Source organism: Tupaia chinensis, unplaced genomic scaffold (assembly GCF_000334495.1).
Source record: "Tupaia chinensis unplaced genomic scaffold, TupChi_1.0 Scaffold000232_1, whole genome shotgun sequence".
NCBI classification, from domain to species: Eukaryota; Metazoa; Chordata; class Mammalia; order Scandentia; family Tupaiidae; genus Tupaia; species Tupaia belangeri.
Genome location: NW_006159708.1, coordinates 1,415,985 through 1,429,904, shown reverse-complemented (window position 1 = coordinate 1,429,904; position 13,920 = coordinate 1,415,985). Strand labels below are relative to the sequence as shown.

At 40.2% G+C, this 13,920-nt stretch overlaps 2 pseudogenes; both read right to left on the bottom strand.

The window, feature by feature from the left end:
• Nucleotides 1-2,337: 2,337 nt before the first annotated feature.
• Nucleotides 2,338-4,051, bottom strand: LOC102486288 (peptidyl-prolyl cis-trans isomerase FKBP3-like; annotated as a pseudogene).
• Nucleotides 4,052-11,295: 7,244 nt separating this feature from the next.
• LOC102474507 (60S ribosomal protein L5 pseudogene) lies at nt 11,296-12,253 on the bottom strand (annotated as a pseudogene).
• Nucleotides 12,254-13,920: the final 1,667 nt, after the last annotated feature.

Sequence of the window (13,920 nt, the reverse complement as noted above, 5' to 3'; positions counted from 1 at the left end):
TAAAAAAAAAAAAAAAAACAGGGACCAGCAGTTAGCATAATGGCTATGTTGCTGGACTCCCATGTAGTCGACTTTGGTTCGAGTCTCGGACCCAGCTGCTTAAACTCACACCGGGCGTGTGTGCGTATGTGCCCAAAATCCCGAGAGGAGAATGAAGGAGAAGGGATTGTGGTATGGCCATCCTCCCAGGGGTGTGATTTCTCGCTTTCTGTCTCTCTGTCTCTCTTTGTCTTTCTGGCAAGCGCATGAGCCCTATAGGAAAAACCTCTCAAAAAAAAAAAAAAAAAACTAAAATTTTGATGGTGACTTATGTATTAATTAAAATAGACTGGCTTATGTAATAAAATATTCCCAAGATGTCAGTGATTTCAATAGAAATTTGCTTCTTATTCATCCCATGGTGCATTGCAGTTCAGTGGGGAGAGGGGCAGTATGGCAGCAGCTTGGCTCCATGCAGTGATTTGGGAATCCAAATTTCTTCCAGATGTTGGCTCTACCCTTTTCTAGAAGTCCTGTCCTTCAGATGACAGATGGGGAAAGACAATGAGGAAAATTCCTGGGAGGTTTGATAACCTAGAAGGACATACATCAATTCCACTAATATTCCATTGGCAGAATTCAGACATATGGCCACACTAAATCAAGTGAGACTGATAAACACAAGCAGTCTCTGATACACATTTAGAAAATACTTGTAATTTTCAAATCTTCCATTATCTACAACCAGTGGCATTCTCATATCATCTTTCAACTTGTAAGGAAATGCTATCTTTATTAAAGATTCAAAAAAAGTCATAGCCTGCACATAAATAAAAAGATCGGTAAAGTTTTGGGGATTTTAAATTTTGTTTGCTGTTATTGTCTTTTTTTATCTTTAACAAATAAGGACTTAAAAAAAACAGAACTACAATATCATTACCATACCTATTCATATTAATGATAATTTCTTTTTTTAAGTTTATTTTATTCATGAAAGAAAGCATGTGTGGACACATGTGAGAGAGAGAGAGAGGGAGAGGCACTCTCGAAAGGGTGTTGATACACAACCATCTCCCAGATTCCTGCATTCCTCCAGCTCATCAGGGTCTTGGGCATGCACACACCCGGCATGTTTTCAGCTTGACTCAGGGATCTGAACCTGTGGTCAGCTACGTGGCTTATGACACTGCAGTTCAGTTTGCCCCAACTGTGCCACTGAGACTGGGCCTCCTTAATATGTTTAATGCTTGATTTGTGTACACACTTCCCTGGTTGTTCCTCAAAAGTCTTTTTTTTTTTCCCTTTATTATTTATTTATTTATTTATTTAGGTAGGTACTTATTCTAATTCCTGGACAATTACTGATAGTTTCAATGTCAACCATTATAGCAACCAGCCATACTTCTGCTCCATGTTTCCTAAACTTCCATGGGATCTATTTATTTCTTTTTGAACTAATCTGACTCACTTGGTTGCAATTACAGCCATGACATTCCAAAACCATAAACTAAACCTTCATGGATTCTCCAAGACCTGCTGGTGGCTTATTTATGTTTTCTTTTTTTATCCTGCAGATAGTCTTCATCTATTTCTTAGCTACTACCCTTAGCCATAGCACTGGCTAGCCCTTCAAAGGCAACTCCCACAAATGCTTCAAGGCTTGAGGCCATGCCTGTTATATTCTCTTCAGGACTGATATGATTTATAGGGAAATGTTCTATGCTTCTTCAAAAATATTCCCCTCGGGACTAGCAGTTAGTGTAATGGCTATGTCGCTGAACTCCCACGTAGTTGACTGCGGTTCGAGCCCTGGACCCAGCGGCTTAAATACACACCAGGCGCATGTGCATGCGTGCCCAAGATCCCAAGAGGAGAATGGATTGCCATGCTGCAATCCCTCCTGGGAGGGAGGGTGATTTCTCGCTTTCTATCTCTGTTTCTATATATATATTCCCCTAATTCTCAAGTTTAGTACTAAGGAAAATGTTTACTCAATGACTTGTTCCGACTAATATCTTACAGTGCTTTTTTATCTTTGGATTATAGTGAGGATCTTTTTTTCTTTTTCCAGACAATAGATACATTTTTATTGAGTCTTTAAGTTTCCAATATGAGGTAAAAGAAAAAACAGATCTCAACCAATATTTTACATAGCCATAGTAAAATATTTTAGACTTTAGGGATTTATAAGGATTACATTTTTCAAAAGTTAAAATAAGCTATAAACAAATTTTAACTCCTTGAATTGTCCAGTTGAGTCTTTCCTTACAATAGTAATAAGCTCTAGTTTGTTACATAGGTTTCTTCAAAGCCAAGTTTTATTGTCGTTGATGTCTTTAGATCTGAAGAACTGCTTTATCAATCAATATCCACTAATTCCACTTCAAAAAAGAGTTCTGCATTTGGTGGAATTTTGGCATCAGACTGTCCTTTCTGGCTTTCTATCCTTTCTGGCTGTCCTTTCAAGCCCTTTCTGGCTCAATCTCCAGTTGAGCCTTTTCTCCTTTACTCACAGTCAAAAGTGCTTCATTCCATCTTAGGATAACTTTGCCTCCTCCAACCTTAAAACTTAAAAGTTTGGCACTTTTTTTCTTCTTTGAACTCGTTTGAATATTAGTATCAAAAACAGTCCCATCTAGGGACCAGCAGTTAGCGTAATGGCTGTGTCGCTGGATTCCCATGTAGCTGACCGTGGTTCGAGTCCTGGACCCGGTGGCTTAAACTCGAGCCAGGTGCATGTGCATGTGTGCCCAAGATCCTGAGAGGAGAAGGTATTGCGGTGTGGCCATCCCCCCTGGGGGGTGATTTCTCACTTTCTGTCTCTCTGTCTCTGTCTTTCTGGTGAGCACACACGCCCTGTAGCAAAAAAAAACAAAAACAAAAACAAAAACCACTCTCAAAATAAAAACAGTCCCATCTTGTAGTGTTCCTGTGTACCAGCAGTGAACATCACCCTTTTTGGGAAAGTTGGTTTTATCTCCTTTTTTAAGAAAAGATTTTGCGTATTTTGGTGGACCCTTATCCTGAGTCTCTTCAGGTTTGGTTTCTTTGGGGTTTTCTTCATTAAGCTTCACATTTTTCACTTCCTCAGACACTTTACTTATACTTTCAGTACCCTTGAAATGTTTGCTTTCAAAAAGATGGTTCTATGCTGTAATCAGATGGTCCTTGTTAGCTGTCTTGGTGACATTTTTAATGTTTCCTAGTAATCTATGTTCTGCAAGAAATGAATCTGAACTATGTTCCTGCAGAAACTTGCTAATGTCCTTCTTGGGCAACTGCTCACACGTGCAGTTACTCCATGGTCCACGCCCCGCTGTGGAGCCCTGGCCGCCATCCTCTCCCGCTGCCTTATTATAGTGAGGATCTTATAGAAAATTCAGTGGGTTCATTTCAGAATGAAAACTTAAATACCACATTTTTTACATGTTTCAGTGTGACACAAATATTTCTCATGAAGAGGTTAGAAAATAAGCAAATTATTCACCAAGCTGCTTTTCATCATATCTCTTAGTGCTCCTTTACATACTAAAGTGAAGTTTGATAGATTTCAGAAAATAGTCCCACAAGCTGACTTACACTGTATCTATGAATGAAACATCTTAAGTTCTACCAAACACTCTACATCCCAATGGATATTTGCACCTCAGTAACTTGTGCTTCTGCTATAAACCCTGCAAAGCACTCACTCAAACCCTTATCTGAGATTCATCAGTGTATATGGCATGATATTGACAATGCCCTGTTCAGGACAAGACCAACATTTATAAATACCTTGGCATTTGTATTAGCTGAAATTTTGGTTGCAAATAGCAGGAAATCCAGCCTAAACCAGCTAAAACGTCAAAGTGAATTAGCAGGCTACTAAGTTGCAGACAATTTAAAAGATAGACTGGATTTTAAATCAGCTTTCATTCAGCTCAGGGGCTCAAGAATTAGGTCAAGTACCCACTTTCTCTCTCTCAAATTTCTGGCTCAGTTTCTTCAGTGTTGACTCCATTTTCACCAGGCTCCTCCTTATGGTGACAAGATAGATGCCAACAATTCTGGAACAACTTTCTTCTGGGTTCATTGTCTAACAGAAAAGAGACAGTTTGCTTCCTCAGTAACTCAAACCAGTCTGAGAACTGAGATTCCTTATTGTTCATGGGCCTGGAATGAGGCATGTTTTCATCTATGATTCAACCACTGTGACAGGGAGATGCACTGATTGGCACATCAGAAGCTACCCTTGAAGGAAGGATCAATCCTACCCAAAACACATCACTGAGAAATTCAAGATGCTAAGAAAAGAAAAGGAATTATGAAAAAGGCAACAACAAATATACTGAATCCAAAAATGACTGACCTGAATTTTCTATCAGGGAAAAATACAAAATGAAATATAGCTTCAAATAAGTTGGTGTTTGCTTTGTATTCTATGACTTTGAACTCAAAGAGATTTTAGGTAAAGTACTTTAACTTTTGTCACTGATAGGCGAATTCTTCTGAATTAAATGTGGTTAAAATTTTCCCATAACCATCATAATAGTTTCTGACAAAATCTTGTCATCCTAAGTTATATCTTTAATGTCTTTAATTTTGAGTTATCAATACACTATTTGATTTGCATTTTGCCTGTCCCTTGCTTCTCAGACTACATTTTATAGTGATGCCAATATAGACTACTTCCTACTTTGTGTAATTGTACACCAAAAAAAATTCCAACATCTGATAATGACAGTATTCTCAACTTTTAAGAATCATAGATCTGCATCTATCACTTTTCCTCATCCTCTTAATTTCATACATAATCAGTTTCCATTCTTGATATCTCTTATATATGTTGGTCCTATTTGTATTCGCTGTCCCCCTACTTCAAACTCAAAATAATTTCAGGTTGGGAATTCCTCACAAGTCTCCTTGTTGACCATTCTTTATTTTTTTTTAAGAATTATTTTACTTTATTATTATTATTTTAGCATTTCCAGAGAGAGGGTGAGAAAGCAACTGCCAGCTTTCTGGCCATGTGGGAGTCCAACACTGTTAACCACCACGCCACTACCTGCTGGCCCCTTGTTGACCATCCTAATGCAAACCACCCCTGCCATCCAATCTATTTGGCAGGATACTTTTATTTATTTTTTTGGGGGGGAGAGGTTTTCTCTATAGGGCACGTGCCCTCGCCAGACAGACAGAGACAGACATAGAGACAGAAAGGGAGAAATCACCCCCCAGAGGGGATGGTCACGCCGCAATCCCTTCTCCTCCATTCTCCTCTCGGGATCTTGGGCACGCATGCACACGCACCCAGCGTGAGTTTTAAGCCACCGGGTCCGGGACGCGAACCGCGGTCGACTACGTGGGAGTCCAGCGACATAGCCATTACGCTAACTGCTGGTTCCCAGAGGATACTTTTATATTAATACCTTAAATAATTATAATAACCCTTTACCAATGGTTACTTTGTGGCAAGTATTGTATAGTTCTTACCTCATTTTAAGTAATAATTACAAAAACTCTATGACAAGACTGGCCCCCTAGTGCAGCATTGAAGCTCTATGCAGACAAAGCCAGTTCTCAAGAGGACAACTGTGTTCAAATCTCATCCCTGGCAGCTTGAAGAGCATGCCAGGCACATTTGTTTGTACCCAGTAGCTAAGTGGAAAATAGAAGTTCACCATATTTGGAATGAGCATTAAGGATGGAATACAAATCATGGATGTCTGATTGTACACATTAATTTTCTTTTTTTGGAAAGGTTTTTGCTATAGAGTGCGTGTACTCGCCAGAATGATAGAGACAGAGAGACAGAAAGCGAGATATCACCCCCCAGGGGGGATGGCCACACCGCAATCCCTCCTTCGTTCTCCTCTCAGGATCTTGGGCACGCACGCACATGCGCCCGGCGTGAGTTTAAGCCACCGGCTCCAGGACTCAAACCACGGTCAACTACATAGGAGTCCAGCAACATAGCCATTATGCCAACTGCTGGCCTGTCACATTAATTTTTTAAGGTGATTTTTACATTCTTTTTGTTTTTGTTTTTGTATTTTCCCTTAGAGCATGTATGCACATACACAAGTGTGGTGGGAAGGAGAGAGAGAGAGACAGAGATAGTAAGAGAGAATGTGAGAAATCACCCCTTCAGAGTTTGGCCACCTCAATTCCATCTCCTCTGTTCTCCTCCCATGAGTTTCAAGCTACCAGGTCCAGGACTCAAACTGTGATAAGCCATGTAGTCCAGCGATGAAACTGCTATGCTTTCTGCTGGCCCCAATTTTCACATTCTAACTGGGCTGTCCTAGCTTCATCCAAATGGCCACATTTGGAAAGTAGCCATGTGAAAATATTCGACTTCTGTTCTAGCCTTGTTTGCTTTCTTTTCTGTCATCTGCCTGGTTAGATCCCAGTCATTTTTCAGGCCTAGCTAAAAATCACACCTCTTGACTCTTTCATTCCCTTTTCAAATTAAACTTCTTTATTTATAGGGGCCAACAAATGCTGTCGCAGTTAAAGCGCTGGATTCCCACATGGTTGAGCATGGTTAGAGTCCTGGATCCGGCAGTTTAAAAATTACCCTGTTGAGTGTAGGTGTGTGCCAAAAGTCCTGGGAGGAAAATGGAGAAGAAGAGATTGTGGTAGGGCCAACACCCATGGGGAGTGATTTCTCACTTTCCCCTAATCTGTCTCTAGCTATGGCTAAAAAACAAACAAACAAACAAAACCCTGAAAAAACAAAGTATTCATTTATAAAAGAAACAAAAATATAGAAAGTATTAAGAGAATTTAAGAGAATTTAGCACCAGGAAATCTTCCCTGACTGCTCTAGCTCTCTACTTAAAGCTTGTACCAAGCAATTAGTATTTAATTACACATTGTTTGTTCCATATGTATTAGCGTAAGTGACAAGGATGTGGGTGGGACTGGGTGATGGGGACCTGATCTAGGACAAGGATTTACAGAGCTGATGAGTACACAGGCAGGCGTGAAAACATCTAGTTCTGGAAAATCACAGAAAATTGGATTGTGAATTTAGAGCAGGGGTCTAGAGAAGGTCTTAAGGCAAGGTTTGTACACAAGCTTAAAGTCAGAATGAGGCCATACGTCAAGGCGACAAATTTGGTTTGGAAATCTTGAAATCTATGGGAATGAGAGCAGATATGGCAGTGCATGGATTAATATATATATATATACACATGCATATATGTGTATATATTTAGTATATATATATATACACATATATGCATATATATATTTAGTATATATACATATGCATATATATATTTTTTTATTTTTTTTTTGGAGAGGCTTTTTTGCTATAGGGTACGTGCACTCGCCAGAAAAACAGGGAGAGACAGAGAGACAGAAAGCGAGAAATCACCCTCCAGAGGGGATGGCCATGCCGCAATCCCTTCTCCTCCATTCTCCTCTCAGGATCTTGGGCACACACACACACACAGTGTAAATTTAAGCCCCCGGGTCTGGGACTTGAACCACAGTCGACTACATGGGCCTCCAGCGACATAGCCATTACACCAAATGCTGGTCCCTCATGGATTAATGTTAAAAGGAAATGATGATGGCGATGATATACTTACTTAATTCAAATACTATGTGAAACATACCGGATGTATAACATCAAAAACATCAAAATCACATTTAAAAATCCCTTGATTTTACCAAAATTCTAAATGCATTTATCTTCAAACTCAGTAATTCCACTCAAGCTGGTCAAATGTGCATATGTGCTCAAAATCCTGAGAGGAGAATGGAGGACAACGGCATGCAGCGTATAGCAAAAATCTCTAAATAAATAAATAAATAAATAAAAATTCTTGGTCAGCCATGGTGGTGTACCTCTGCTTGGAGGACTGGAAGCTGCATGGGAGGCATGTGCCAGGCCCCAGACCAATCTGAACATGCCAGTATATTTGTGTAAATTGTAATTGTAACTAATTGGGAGGCTGGGGCAGGAGAGTAGTGACAGGCTCTTGTCCTGTCCAAAATACCAATCTCTGACTACCAGGCTTGGTTTAAGAGTTAAACATAATGCTCTGTGAGGCAATCCCACATGGGAAGTTTCCTGGTTCAGGTCTGGAAACCTCCCTGACTATGCCAGGCATGCATTTGCCCATGGTCCAAGGTTGGATGAGGGCTGGGATGGACTATGGCATCAGAACCCTGTTGGGGGTACTATTTCTCTCTCTCTCTTGTTCCTGGAGGAAATAACTTAAAACCAAAAACAAACAAATAAAAAACCCTATCTCTTTCTCCCTTCCCCTCTCTCTTGCCTTCAAACTTCAAATTAGATCTACCCAGTCATACTCTCTGGTGACAAGACCCAAAATTTGCATAATAATCAACCCACAGGAATCTTATGCAATTAACAGATACAATAAATAATTTAGGGGGGTTGGTCTCATAGCACTGTGTTTAAGTGCTGTGAATAAAATCTGGATTCCACATGAATAACAATGGCTTGAATCCCAGACCTGGCTTGCAAAAACACACTAGGCCTGTGTGTGTCTCCAAAAATTCTTACAGGAAGGAGGGAGGAAGAAAAAAGGATTGTGGCATGACCATGCCTGAGGCGGGGGATGGGAGATGCTTTCTCTCTCTCTCTGGCATTCATGTATCTGGCAATTTAAAAAAAGGAATTAAAAAAAATGTATAATACAATTTGGTAGAGAACTGAATCCAGATTTAGGTGTTAGGAAATGATTGGGTGATGAGGATTCAAGGCAGTAGGTATTTAGAACACTCATTTAAGAATATGGCATGAGAGAGAAAGTGAAAAATAGAATGGAATTTAAATAAGAAGAGAAGGATCAAGAGAAGACTGTCTTTCCCTGAGGAGGAAGCCTGACCATATTTGCAGGTGGTGAAGAGGAATCCAATGGAAAAGAAAAGGATATATTTTAGAGAGAGGGTAAAACTAGGGTTTGTATCTCCCAAATGTTTTTAATGGATTTGCTTAAGAACTAAGATAAATTACAAGACTGGCAAGTGGCATGGTGATTGAGTTACTGGATTCCCACATGGCTGACCACAGTTCAAATCCCAGACCTGGTAGCTTGCTTTCTCCCTCTCCCTTTCTCTCTCTCTCTCTCTGGTCAAAATTGAAGAATAACGATAATAAATAAAATTAAAAATAAATCATTCTTTTTAAAAATTTAGATAACAGTGAATTTAATGCAAATTGGAATCACTCATTCTCAAAAATAGTGCAGGGCAGTAAATAGACAATAACAGTGAAGAAAGTGTCTGCTAAACCTATCCACTTGTTTTTCTCCTTTGGATCGTAGATCCACAAACTTTGTGGAGGTCATTTAGAATAGATGCGAGGGACCAGCAGTTAGCGTAATGGCTGTCTCTGGACTCCCATGTAGTCAACTGCGGTTTAAGTTCGGATCCGGTGGCTTAAACTCACGCCAGGCACGTGTGCATGCATGCCCAAGATCCTGAGAGGAGAATGGAGGAGAAGGGATTGTGGCATGGCCATTCCCCCTGGGACGTGATTTCTCGCTTTCTGTCTCTGTCTCTCTCTCTTTCTAGCAAGCGCACACACCCTATGGCAAAAACCTCTACAAAAACAAAACAAAACAAAAGAATAGATATGAAAACTGAGTAGGAAAGCATCAAGGTAAAAGATACAGACAAATGTGCATAAATGGGCTACAACCAGAACTAAATTATATCTTTGCTCTCCCAGAATAGAACAGGTAACCGGTTAATGTATGTGCCATCTTTGGCTTCAAACCACACTCACTACCTTACCATTTTCCATGCAATCATCCCTTCAAGTTTATATACTAAAACCCCCAAAGAATGGAAATCTTTAAAACCTAGCCATAAGAAGGAAATTCACTTGGTTGGATTACAGTAACTATGATTTTTTGAAATGGTTTATCAACTCAGAATTAATAGATCAACAGTAGCCACTCTTTTTTTTTTTTTTTGGAGAGGTTTTGCTATAGGGCGCCAGCGCTCACCAGAAAGACAGAGAGATAGAAAGCGAAAACTACTGCCGAGGGATGGCCTTACCACAATCCCTTCTCCTCCATTCTCCTCTCGGGATCTTGGGCACGCACTCACATGCATCCAGCGTGAGTTTAAGCCACCGGGTCCGAGACTCGAACCATGGTCAGCTACATGGGAGTTCAACAACATAGCCATTACACTAACTGCTGGTCCCAGCAGCCGCTCTTAATAGGCTATGATAGAAGTGATCCTGGAGCAAGAATTTTTTTTTTTTTAATCAGTTAAGGGTAAGTTAGAAAGATTATACCATGGATGAAAAATAAATCTGTAAAGCTGTTGCTATCTTCTTAATGCAAGGTGATGAGGGCCAAAGACAAATTGATAATGTGTGTTAATTTTACATCACTGGACATAACATTCTAATTATGGATTGAGGATTATAGGAAGACACTGGTTGCTTTTTGTTTGTTTGTTTGTTATACAATGATGTCACTTTGCTTTTTAAAAGTGGCATTATATGTATAAATGTCAAAACACTATCTCATTTTATTTCTTTTATCCACACAAAAATCTTGTATGCTTGAGCGTACTGAAGTTATTATTCCAGGTCGATTCAAGAGGTCACTGAGATCATGAGCAGTTGAATGACTGACTGCCTACTACATAATCTTAACTAGAACAGTAGTTATTTTCAGGGTTATATATCTTAGTTTTTAGTTAATTTAGTAGCATTAGATATCTTAGTGGTTCAGGAGCTTAGTAACAGTAGTTTTAATTAAGGTTATATTTTGTTTTTGAGTTTATTTCTTCTTTGAGTGAGAGAGAACAAATAGCATCTAAATAGGGTCCAATTGCCATAATCCACCCCCCAGCCTACAGCCAGCCCCAGATAACTGGCAAACTCTTGCCTGGCACGCTCAGGGAAAGGGAGATCATCTGACTTGAACCAGGAATCTTCCCATGTGAGACTGCCTCACAGAGCATGGGGTTTTACCACTGCACCAGTCTGACCCTAACATATACATGATGGGCTGGGTATATATATTTAAAACTATATATAGTTATAACTCTAGCTCAGGTATTAACTATTTATATATGGTTATATATATACAGTTACATATATATATTTTGTTAACTATATATAAACTACATATATTAACTATATATAACTTATAAATAGTTAATATGTAACTATATATTTATATCGATATATAGTTAACGCCTGAGCTAGAGTCAGATCCTTGATCTAGACTGTTGATGAAAACATAGCCACATTGCATGTATTTTTTTTTTTTGCTTTGTTGTAGTTTTTTTTTTTTTTATCTTGAATAAAGTCATAGAAAATTGATTGGTTTAGCTCTCAGCAGCCCACTCCTGAGCTCTGAGGAAGCTTGCTTTCTTCTGGGCTACCCGATCTTTCTTCTGGGCAAGGGACATCTTGGGACAATTCCACCTCTTCTTTTTAACTTCTTTCTTGGGTTTCTTTTCATAGACTGGATACTCTCGTATAGTAGTGTGAGCTTTCTTATACATCTCCTCCATATCTGGAGTCACATTGTTCTTTATGTACTGAGAGAACTGTTTCTTGTAAGCGTCTTCATCTTCTTCCATTAGGTAACACATGTAGTCTGCAACGTTCTGGCCCATGATGTGCTTCTGATGGACTTCTGCATTAAATTCCTTGCTTTCAGTATCATAACCTGGGAATCGTTTGGTACTGTGAGGGATAGATAAGCCTCCATCCACCGCTCCCTTCAGGGCCCCCAAAACTTTATTGCAGTGGTGGTTCTGGCAAGGCCTGCATCCAAATAGCAGGTGAAGGCACCAGGTTGTTCATTGATGCTTTCTACATTGTACTCATCTTCGGTCACTTCCACTTGACCTTCATAGATCTTGTCTATGCCAAACCTATTGAGAAGCCTGTGGGCCAGCAGCAGGCCAGTACAATATGTTGCAGCATAACTTGTCAGGCCAACTTTCACACCGTATTTTGGAAATTCGGGTGCATAAGCTGCGCAGACTATCATATCCCCTTCTATTCCGGCATAAGCAATCTGATAAATGATATCTCTGTTAGTTACACGAACTATCATCCTATATTTGGGTGTGTTGTACTTATTTTTATTCTGGATCACCAAGCATTTCCAAGCATAGTAGTCAGTTTTACCCTCATGTCATCTTCTAAATTTCACTTGGTATGTCTTAAAGTAGGCCTTATTCTTGACAACTTTAACAAGTCCCATCCTCCGCAACAGAGACCTGCATCCGCAGCCGACCTGCAGGCCCACAAGCACTACAGGGGGAAAAAAGCCAAATTGCATGTATTTATTGTTCCTCTTTAGAAGGCCACTTGTACACAGAGTGCATAGTGCCAAATCTTGGTAAACAAATATGCTGGGGAGTACCAAAAAACATAAGCCTTTTGGGTATGACTTATAAAGGAAAGGTTTTATGTTTGGCAAGTGTCTTGTCTCATACGCTTTTATGGAGCAGGGTGACGTATATATTTTTAAATATATATCCTTTGTATATGGATTAAAGGTTAAGGCTTCTTAATGATATAACCCACAGGGTGCAAGGCATGTGTCAGTAACTATAATAAAACATAATAGTTTATGAAGCAGTTTTAAATTTAATAGCTATATAACTTGATTCCTTTGTGTTCTTTAAAGGATTTGCAAGCAAATAGCTTTATACTTCCATCACAGACACATCAGAGAAAGAGCTCTACTAGAGTATGAACAAACTCAAAGAGGTTAGATAAATCTCTGAAGATTACAGAAAGAATACACACTGAATCTTGATTTGGTCATAGTATTTTGAAACAGAGGTCTGAAGTGTGATGTCATTTCTGGAAGTAAAAGCAGAAGTAAATTTGCCAGAAAGCTTATCCAGTGCTTTTTTTTTTTTTTTGGTTTGTTTTCACAGAAATCATGCCTACATTAACACAGATTTAAGAGACTTTGTTCTTTTGATAAGTATACCTTCAACATGTTCAAGTTATACATGGAGTCTGAGTCCTTTGTTTTTTTAGGACTTACTTCACTTGATTGCTTATATTTGGTTGAAAACTCTAGGCACACATACATATGCACATATGCACACAAATATATCCACTCTCCTAGTTTGGAATTTTAAAAGTATACATTTTTAGCTATTGCAGGGAGATTAACAATGACTAGGGAAAGTAGGGCACGAAAAGTATATTTCCTTTCTATCGAGTCCCTATACTAAAGCATGCCTATACTAAAGCAAGAGTCACAGGTTTGGAGGTTTTCACACACTGCTGTAAACAGTTCCTATGACGGTCCACACAGCCAGGATGAAGTCTTTCTCTCTACATTGCCGATGCAGTCTGACTAGTCAAGTGACTGCAGAAAAGGCACATTCCTTAGGCAACCTTGCGCCAGCTCTCTGTCCTTGAGTCATAGCGGTTGGCTTTACAGGCCAGGGCACATAAGTATTGAACCCTACAGCAGAACTGGTCACCAGCATCTGAGCGTCATAAACCGAACAGGTAAGGCGGCCCCACCGCAGGGCTTCTGAGCCGCGATGAGCCACGAGGCAAGGCGGGATCTTCATTCCGATTTAGGGTGGGTGACACCTCAAAGGCGTCTCTTTCTTTCCTCCATAACTAGATGCGAAGCCTGAACCACATGTGCCTTGAGACGCTTCCTTGGGCCGGCCACTCCCAGGGGCTGTGGAGCTGACACCTGATCGATCAAAGGACCTAACGCGCACCGTCAATGGTGGGTCCCTAGATTCACGCCCCTCACTCCCGCGGTCCACTCGAAAAGCCCTGAAACCACGCGGCTCTTAATCCAATCAAGCAACAACGAAAATTCATGGAGGCCAGGGGACGAGAAGGAAACGGTGCGCCGCTTCCCGCGTCTTCTAGGCCGCGCGCTGAAATTAAACGACGCCTGCTCGCTGGGGGCCGGGCCGCGCGCGCTGAGCTCCCGCGTCCGACCCAGCAGC